General features: G+C 38.6%; 1 protein-coding gene across 4 annotated transcripts in view; it reads right to left on the minus strand.

The window, feature by feature from the left end:
• The window catches only part of LOC117517833 (interferon-induced very large GTPase 1-like), a 29,637-nt gene extending 20,341 nt beyond the window's left edge, over positions 1-9,296 (minus strand). The window contains exons 1-2 of one of the 4 annotated variants that reach the window (XM_034178967.1): positions 9,199-9,286; positions 4,529-4,581 (exon numbers count right to left, since the gene is read on the minus strand). The gene's annotated coding sequence lies outside the window, so the exon portion shown is untranslated. Of the gene's footprint in view, positions 1-4,528; positions 4,582-9,198 lie in introns of those variants that run through there. The other 3 variants (XM_034178964.1, XM_034178965.1, XM_034178966.1) reach the window with 3 other exon arrangements.
• Between the last annotated feature and the right edge of the window lie 334 nt (positions 9,297-9,630).

Here is a 9,630-nt window from a genome sequence, read left to right on the forward strand (position 1 = left end):
TCTATTGTAGATGTGGTGAGGGAGACAGCTAGGAAAGTACTGCGTGTGACATCTGGACAGCAGAAGGAAGACAAAGAGACTTGGTGGTGGAATGAAGATGTCCAGCAAAGCATAAGGAGAAAGAGGTTGGCAAAAAATAGCTGGGATAGTCTGAGAGATGAAGTCCTTTCTTGGTTGCAATGGTGATGGACAGGCTGATAGGTGAGATCAGACAGGAGTCTCCAAGGACTATGATGTTTGCAGATGACTTTGTGATCTGTAGTGAGAGTAGAGACGAGGTTGGGTCAAGCGTGGAAAGGTGGAGATATGCTTTGGAAAGCAGGTGAATGAAAGTCAGTAGGTGCAAGACTGAGTACATGTGTGTGAATGAGAGGGAGGTCAGTGGAATACTGCGGTTACAAGGAGTAGAAGTGGGCCTGAGTGAATATCAAAGCAGACTGGGACGAGGGATGTCCAGATACTTATGGAATTGAGTGCTTGTCAAAGTAGAGTGGCTGTCATTACATTATAATTTGTGTTTTCATGTGGAACAAAAAAGCCTATTTCAAAAATAGAGTATTTATGACAGTTACATGCTTTTTATGTGATAGCAGCTGATCTGCTCTGTGTCAGCCTGATCTCGTCAGATCTCACAAGCTAAGCGGTGCGGGGACTGGTTAGTACTTGGATAGGAGACCTCTTTGGAACACCAGCGGCTGTTTGTGTTTCTCCAGGTGACACTGGAGTTACATCAAAAAGGGCATCTGGCATCCGGCATCCGGCGTAAAACTTGTGCCAAATACCGATGCATATCTGGCTGTATCCACTGTGGTGACCGCAAAAAAAAACAAAAAACAAAACAAAACGGGAGGAGCCGAATGGACAACAGCAACATGCTTTTCTGTGATATTTTACGTTCAGCATGTAAAATCAAATTCTAAATTTGTCATTATCCGAGGCCAACATATGGCCAATCGGGTATTACGAAAACCTGACATCCGTCCATCTGTGTACAGCATAAGTTCAGTTCTATTACTGCCACAGTCAGTGGTGCACTCAAATTCACAGGGAACATTCTTGGGACAAAGACCTTGGATAAGTTTGAAGATGGCTAAGTTTGACATACTGTATTTTAAGACAGTAAAAAGTCACATTCTGTTAGAATCTGTTGAAATTCATAACTGCATTTCAACCCCCCCAAAAAAGAGACATAAGTAGAGATGTTTATTATCAGGGGCGTAGCACCAAATTCTGGGCCCTAGGTACTAGCCATATTGAAGACACCCCCCCCCCCCCCCACACACACACACACTGTTATTTTCTTTTTTATTAACGCAAACATCAAGTTTCTAATGCGTAGTCAAACCAGGTCTAAATCATGTATACCTTAGATCACACCTGGGAGTCAGAACCCTTTTTAAAGTTGAAGGAGCAATATTGAGTTGGTGGGTCTGGGGGACCAAACTGCACCATTTTCTAGAAAAATGGTGCAATTTGGTCCCCTAGACCCACCAACTCAATATAGCTAGCTTTCAAGCTCACCTGTTTTTTCAAAGAATTTGGTTAGCAGCTGCTTTCCCTCATTTAGTTTTCTTTCCCTGTCCTTTTTTTTCATCTTCTTTTTTGAAATCCGGACTTAGATTTTTTTAGGAAAGACATTTTATTTCAGCCTAAACACCAGGGCTGCAACTAACAATTATTTTAGTAATCAATTCATCGGTCGATTATTTTTTCGATTAATCATTTTGTTTTTTTACTTACATGTGAGTTTTGCCATTATTTCTTTAAGTGAGTTATTATTAAAAGGCCTTTATCACGCAACATCAACATTTGACCTCGTAACAAAGTTATGATGTTATATTCTCATCAAAATCATACCTGGAGTAGTGTTTTGTTTTATTTTGCACATACATACATTACTGACACACCATAAAGAGATTTTTATCAGGTTTCACCCGATTATGAGCATTTTTAGATGCCTACAGCAACTATCTCAACCACTGACAACATATTACAGCAAGAGTCCACAAAACTATTTTAAAGGCCTGACTAAAGTGTAATATGTCATCTTTGAAAACATATTTTCATGAAAAAAGACACAAATGTACAGTTAACTGCATTTTATTTTTTCTTATGTAAAAACACAGCTTAGATGTGGTTTGACCAAAACAAATTGATTAAACAACAAAGTCATTAAACTTAAATAAAACAAGGATGAAGTGGAGGTGTAAGAGTCACTAGGTGTTCACAGGAAACAGTTATTTATTTCTAGATTTATTTATTTATGTTCATTGTTAGTTGGATTTATCTTTTCTGTTGTGTTTAATCGGATTCTTTTGTTTCTTTCTCTAAAATTGTATTGTAGCATTACTGGTTATTATTACTATTATTGTTGTTGCTATTATTACTAATATATAAATAATAAATAAATAAATAAATATTACAATTTGTAATACATTTGACCCTTTTACGACAACAAACGCTGAGCCATGAATTACTATACAGAAAACAAATGCACCCAAACGTGCTGACAGCTGCAACAGCTTAATGCTAACTTTAACATTGAAAACGCCATAGACATGCTAACGTGTTAGCATCGGTCCTGTTTTTAAGTTATAAAATACATCTATCAACTGTTTCAGAAGAACATAACAGGTCAGATTAACATCAAAAGGTAAATATATGAACTCTTCTGTGCCATATTTTAAAGTGTCTTTCATAGTTCTGTTCGGTACCATATTTTGAAGCATCTTAAATATCTCTGTTCTGTACCAGATTTTAAAGTGTCTTTCATAGTTATGATTTTAAAGTGTCTTTCATAGTTCTGTTCAGTATCATATTTTGAAGCATCTTAAATATCTCTGTTCTGTACCAGATTTTAAAGTGTCTTTAATAGTTCTGTTCGGTACCATATTTTGAAGAGTCTTTAATATCTCTGTTCGGTACCATATTGTAAAGCGTCTTTCATAGTTCTGTTCACTGCCATATTTTAAAGCGTCTAATATATCTCTATTCAGTACCATATTTTAAAGTGTCTATAATAGTTCTGTTCAGTACCATATTTTAATATCTCTATTAAGTACCATATTTTAAAGCATTTTTAATATCTCTATTCAGTAACTTATTTTAAAGTATCTATAATAGTTCTGTTCAGTTATGTCAGGACGGGCGGCTGACTGGCAATCGTAGCGACTGGACCCGCAAAGCAGATTCCCAGACTTGGAGTAGGTGTAGGAAAAAAGCATGGTCTTTATTCCAGCCTTAGGAAAGTTTTGGTGCACAGGTGGTCAAGCAGTGGAGCAGAGGTACAACTGGGGTCAGACGAAAATGCAGTCATGATCAAGCAGGGGTCAAGGCACGAGCAAACACAGTAATCAAAGATGAGGCAAAAGGTGTGGTCGAAGAGAACAGAGCAATAATCGGTACATGGCTAAGCAAAAACAGGACTGAGAACAAAAGGCTGGAATGTGTGCAAGAAGCGACAACAAACTGGCAGAGGTGTGGCAGTTGGAAGGAGATTAAATAAGACAGGTGTTAATTTAGTGCATGTGAGAACAATCTAGAAAGGGGCGTGTTCAAAGAGAACAGAGCAATAGTTGATACACGGCTAAGCAAAAACAGGACTGAGAACAAAAAGCTGGAATGTGTGCAAGAAGCGACAACAAACTGGCAGAGGTGTGGCGGTTGGAAGGAGATTAAATAAGACAGGTGTTAATTTAGTGCATGTGAGAACAATGACGTGACAACACAAACAGATGCGAGAGGGACAAAGACATAACGGCAGGTGCAGGGTGTGGAGTGAACCTAATCAAAAGGGAATGAGGACAAACTGAGAAGAAAGCTAAAACAGAATACAATACTACAATGAACAGGAACTAGACCAGAGCATGAACATGAGAGTTAATCAGAGAATAATAACAAAATAAACAAAAGACAAAACAAGACTGGGCCTGACAAATGACTGAAGTATACCAACAGATGACAAAACAAAGAAAGACTAATAATTAACAGAAAACAAACCCTGATACTTAAGCATAACTGATAACACAAATGAGAACAGCAAAATAAAAAAAGTGAGAAACTAATGAACAATAAATGAAAACACAACTGACAGAACAAAACTAGAATGGCACTGAACTATGGCCAAAGTATAAAAGTAACAAAGAAACAAAGTGGAAAAGCAAAATAGAACATAGAATAAACACATGATGAAAATAAACAACTAATAAAGCAAAGCTGGGGCAGACGATAGGCAAAAGAAAGAGGGAACAACAGAACCAAAGCCCTGATCAGGGCCAAAACATAACAGGTTACATATTTTAAAGTGTCTTTAATAATTCTGTTTGGAAAAATATCTTAAAGCGTCTATAACCCCATTGTGTTTAATCCTTTAATATTTGCAAGTGATGCAAAAACAACACAGGCGGGTGTGGAGAGGACAAGAAAAATACAGCTACAAACCCGAACTCAGGGTGGAGGTGAGACGGTGAGGAGAAAACTCAAAGAACTCCTGACAAAAAGGAGTGTACATACAAAACAGGATACTCACAACGGCATGACGTATCAGGTAAATCAGGAGACACATAACACACGACAATGGACCTGCAACGGGAAGACAAAGACGGCAGTGGTTTAAGTAAACAGACTAAATGATCAGCAGGTGCAAATTATCAAGGTGGCAGGAACTTGTGCTAACTAAAGGACACACAAGGGGGCAGCAAACAAATACATCTACAAGCAACTGAAGAACATACGAGGTCTGTCAATAAAGTATAGGTCCTTTTTATTTTTTTCAAAAACTATATGGATTTCATTCATATGTTCTTACGTCAGACATGCTTGAACAATCGTGCGCATGCGTGAGTTTTTCCACGCCTGTCGGTGACGTCATTCGCCTGTGTGCACTCCTTGTGGGAGGAGTCGTCCAGCCCCTCGTCGGAATTCCTTTGTCTGAGAAGTTTGATCAAAATTTTTTCTAAACCTGTGAGACACATCGAAGTGGACACGGTTCGAAAAATTAAAAAAATTAAAAAATTAAACTGGTTTTCTGTGAACATTTTAACAGCTGATGAGAGATTTTGAGGTGATACTGTCGCTTTAAGGACTTCCCACGGAGCGAGACGTCGTGCAGCACTCTCAGGCGCCGTCGTCAGCCTGTTTCAAGCTGAAAACCTCCACATTTCAGGCTCTATTGATCCAGGACGTCGTGAGAGAACAGAGAAGTTTCAGAAGAAGTCGGTTTCAGCATTTTATCCGGATATTCCACTGTTAAAGGAGATTTTTTTAATGAAAGATGTGCGGGCGGATTGCAGCGTCGGCTCGCAGCCGCTGCGACGCTCTGCCACAGGAAAAACACCTCCGTTGGAAGCCTTAAGGACAAGTTGGAACATGTCCAGCTGTTAAACAATTTCTCATATACTCACTCCACTGAAAGCCATCAAAAGCCGCCTGGATTTTACAAATGGTTATCAACATGGAGGTGTTTTACCGCGTCGGCTGCGTCCCGACACGCGGACCCGTCCGCACGTCTTTCATTAAAAAAATCTCCTTTAACAGTGGAATATCCGGATAAAATGCTGAAACCGACTTCTTCTGAAACTTCTCTGTTCTCTCACGACGTTCTGGATCAATAGAGCCTGAAATGTGGAGGTTTTCAGCTTGAAACAGGCTGACGACGGCGCCTGAGAGCGCTGCGCAACGTCTCGCTCCGTGGGAAGTCCTTAAAGCGACAGTATCACCTCAAAATCTCTCATCAGCCGTTAAAAATTTCACCGAAAACCAGCTTAATTTTTCGAACCGTGTCCACTTCGATGTGTCTCACAGGTTTAGAAAAAATTTTGATCAAACAAAGCGCCAGTCTCTCAGCAACTTCAACAAAGGAATTCCGACGAGGGGCTGGACGACTCCTCCCACAAGGAGTGCTCACAGACGAATGACGTCACCGACAGGCATGGAAAAACTCACGCATGCGCACGAGGGTTCAAGCATGTCTGATGTAAAAACATATGAATGAAATCCATATAGTTTTTGAAAAAAAATTAAAAGGAGCTATACTTTATTGACAGCCCTCGTACTTATGACACATAAATAAAATACGCCTCAAGTAATAAAAAGCAAACACAACATAACTGATCACTCACGATACTGAAAAACCAATGAACAAAAAGACAAATGCAAGTAACCAACATAAAAAAAAACACTAGAAAACACAGAGAGCCACACCCAGAGTACACACACACACACACTGGAATGACACACACATGAATGACAGATGCTGGAGATCCAAACCACACACACACACACACACACACACACACACACACACACACACACACACACACACATGCACGAGACTCACACAGTACTCAGACGCAAAGCAGACATCAGACACACACGGAGGATGCGCGGAGGCAACAAAGATATGACAGGAACGGGGAAACAGGTGCACACACACACACACACACACACACACACACACAGGTGAACTTGAACACACATATATGAAGACAACTGAAACAGATGCATACTGAGGGGTGTGCCCACACCCACACCAACACCCACACAGGTGATGGGAGACAGACACGACAGGTGAATATATGCAAAAAGGACTCAGAGCAGACTCACAGAGGACAGACATGACACAAAAACAATAAAACCCCATGAACTGATAACCCTATAACAGTTTGGTGCCATATTTCAAAACACCTTTAATATCTCTGTTCATTGCCATATTTTAAAGTGTCTTCAATATCTCTGCTGTGTCACATATTTTAAAACATCTTTAATATTTCTGTTTGGTACCATATATTAAAGTGTCCTAAATATCTGTGTTTGGTGCACTGTTCTGTTCAGTACCTCAAAGTGATACTTGAGTGAAAGTACAAGTATCTTACCATATAATTACTTTGGTAAAAGTTGAAGTCTCTTTTAAAAATATTACTTGAGTAAAAGTTTTAAAGTATCTGACATTTACTGTACTTATACTTATAGGGGGTCATTTGTGCCTAATGCAGTCAGTCTACTGAAAAGGTGCTAGTGAAGTTATGCAGAAGTTATGCAGCACATGAAATTGAATGAAATTTTATGAACACATTTTATCTATTGTATATTAACTGTCATGTTTTGTGATTGTCTAAACTTTTTTGTGGTGAACCAAAGACAAGTTTCCACTGAGGTGGACAATAAAGTTTCATCTAATCTAATCTAATCTATTTAAGTATCAAAAATAAATTTCTCATATAAAATGTACTTTAAGACAAAGTTCTAAATAAATGTAAAATCCAGTGGAGAGTGAAACAGCGATAGAAAGCCAGTGTGGAGTCTGAAGAAACCAGGAGGTGGCCTCAGCCCCTGTAAAATTCTGGAGCCGTCTCTGGTGGAGCAGTTGGTGTCGGGATGAGTGCCATTCTTTTTCTGAAGACTCACACACACTTTTCTCTTAAGCACAACAGCCAGGCTCTTGTGAAACAGAACAGTTATTTATAGTTACATAGTGGTGCCAAATTTAAGGAAAAGTTAAAAAAAAAAAACAACAACTTTCCAAGCATCACCACTGCAAAGCAACCAACGCAGCGCTCTTTGCGTTCTCGAATCCAAAACGCGGCAGCGCTTTTACGCAGCGCTTCTTCGCCAACATTTATGATTAAATGAAACATACACGCCGGCTTTGTTTTGTAGTTTTCCCCGATCGTGCGCTGCACTCCAGTGTGTGTGTGTGTGTGTGTGTGTGTGTGTGTGTGTGTGTGTGTGTGTGTGTGTGTGTGTGTGTGTGTGTGTGTGTGTGTGTGTGTGTGCGCGCGCGCATTTGGTGTCCAAAGCGCAAATGGTTTTCACCAGCCTCCTGTTCCTCAGCGGGGACACAGATTCAGCCTGTCATATTTTATTATATTTATTAATTTTGTCTTTTAAACGGGCTTTATGTCAAACGCGGCACTTCTTGCTGCAGGGGTGAAAGGCGCTGCGCTCCGGCTTATACTTGCACTTCTGCAAAATTGCCTAATCCTAATTCCTTCTACTTGTAGTAACGAGTAACGAAAATGTTTTAGAGAAATGTATCGGAGTTAAAAAAAAAAAAACAACTATACTTTTTACTGAGGAAATGTAGTGGAGTAAAAGTGAAAGTCGCCAGAAATGTAAAGAACGAAGTATAGATACGTCAAAATTCTATTTAAGTACAGAAACGAAGTATTTCTACTTTGTTACATTACGATGCTAGTTCTGTAACATATTTTAAAACGTGTTTAATATCTCTGTTCTGCAACATATTTTAAAACGTGTTTAATATCTCTGTTCAGTAACATATTTTAAAACGTGTTTAATATCTCTGTTCAGTAACATATTTTAAAACGTCCTTAATATCTCTGTTCTGCAACATATTTTAAAAACATCTTTAATATTTCTGTTCGGTCACATATTTTAAAACGTCTTTAATATTTCTGTTCGGTCACATATCTTAAAACGTGTTTAATATCTCTGTTCGGTAACATAATGTAAACTGTTTTTAATATCTCTGTTTGGTAACATATTGTAAACCATCTTTAATATCTCTGTTCTGCAACATATTTTAAAACGTCCTTAATATCTCTGTTCTGCAACATATTTTAAAAAGTCCTTAATATCTCTGTTCTGCAACATATTTTAAAAACATCTTTAATATTTCTGTTTGGTAACATATTTTAAAACATCCTTAATATCTCTGTTCTACAACATATTTTAAAACGTGTTTAATATCTCTGTTCTACAACATATTTTAAAACGTCCTTAATATCGCTGTTCTACAACATATTTTAAAACGTCCTTAATATCTCTCTTCTGCAACATATTTTAAAAACATCTTTAATATTTCTGTTTGGTAACATATTTTAAACATCCTTAATATCTCTGTTCTACAACATATTTTAAAACGTGTTTAATATCTCTGTTCTACAACATATTTTAAAACGTCCTTAATATCGCTGTTCTGCAACATATTTTAAAACACCTTTAATATTTCTGTTCAGTAACATATTGTAAATCGTCTTTAATATCTCTGTTCTGTACCATATTTTAAAATGTCTTTAATCGTTCTGTTGGTACCATATTTTAGAGCACTTTTGGGGCTGTGTGCGGCGGAAAGGGAGAGGATTCATTTTTCAGATGTGAAACACTGAAATGAAAATCTGCTGATAACACATCAGTTCCAAACATGAAATAAATAAGCATCTCTGTGTCAGAGCTTACCCTCAAGAGTACTGCATGCAGCAGGTCTGACTTCATAGCTGACGTCCGTCGAATTAACACTGAAAGTACCTCAGCACGAGTTTTATGGCCCTGTCCACATGCAGGCTGATCCTTGGGAGGTTCATGTTCACATGAGGTATGAGGAAATTTACAACATGGTCTTTTCCGAGAAGATGTGCTTGTTCAACCGGTTTGGGCCCACTCAGCTTCTTCCTTAATGTGTGAACAGGAAAAAAGTTTTATGCCCTGCCCTCAGTGCAGGTTGAGCCTCGGGAGGTTTATGGTCACATGAGGTATGAGGAAACTTATAACATGGTCTTTTCCGAGAAGATGTGCTTGTTCAACTGGTGTGGGCCCACTCAGCTTCTTCCTTATTTGGGAACAGGACAGCAGGCTGATAACCACAGAGAGACAAACAGGTGCTGTCTGGGA

This window comes from Thalassophryne amazonica, chromosome 9 (assembly GCF_902500255.1).
Source record: "Thalassophryne amazonica chromosome 9, fThaAma1.1, whole genome shotgun sequence".
Classification (NCBI taxonomy): Eukaryota; Metazoa; Chordata; class Actinopteri; order Batrachoidiformes; family Batrachoididae; genus Thalassophryne; species Thalassophryne amazonica.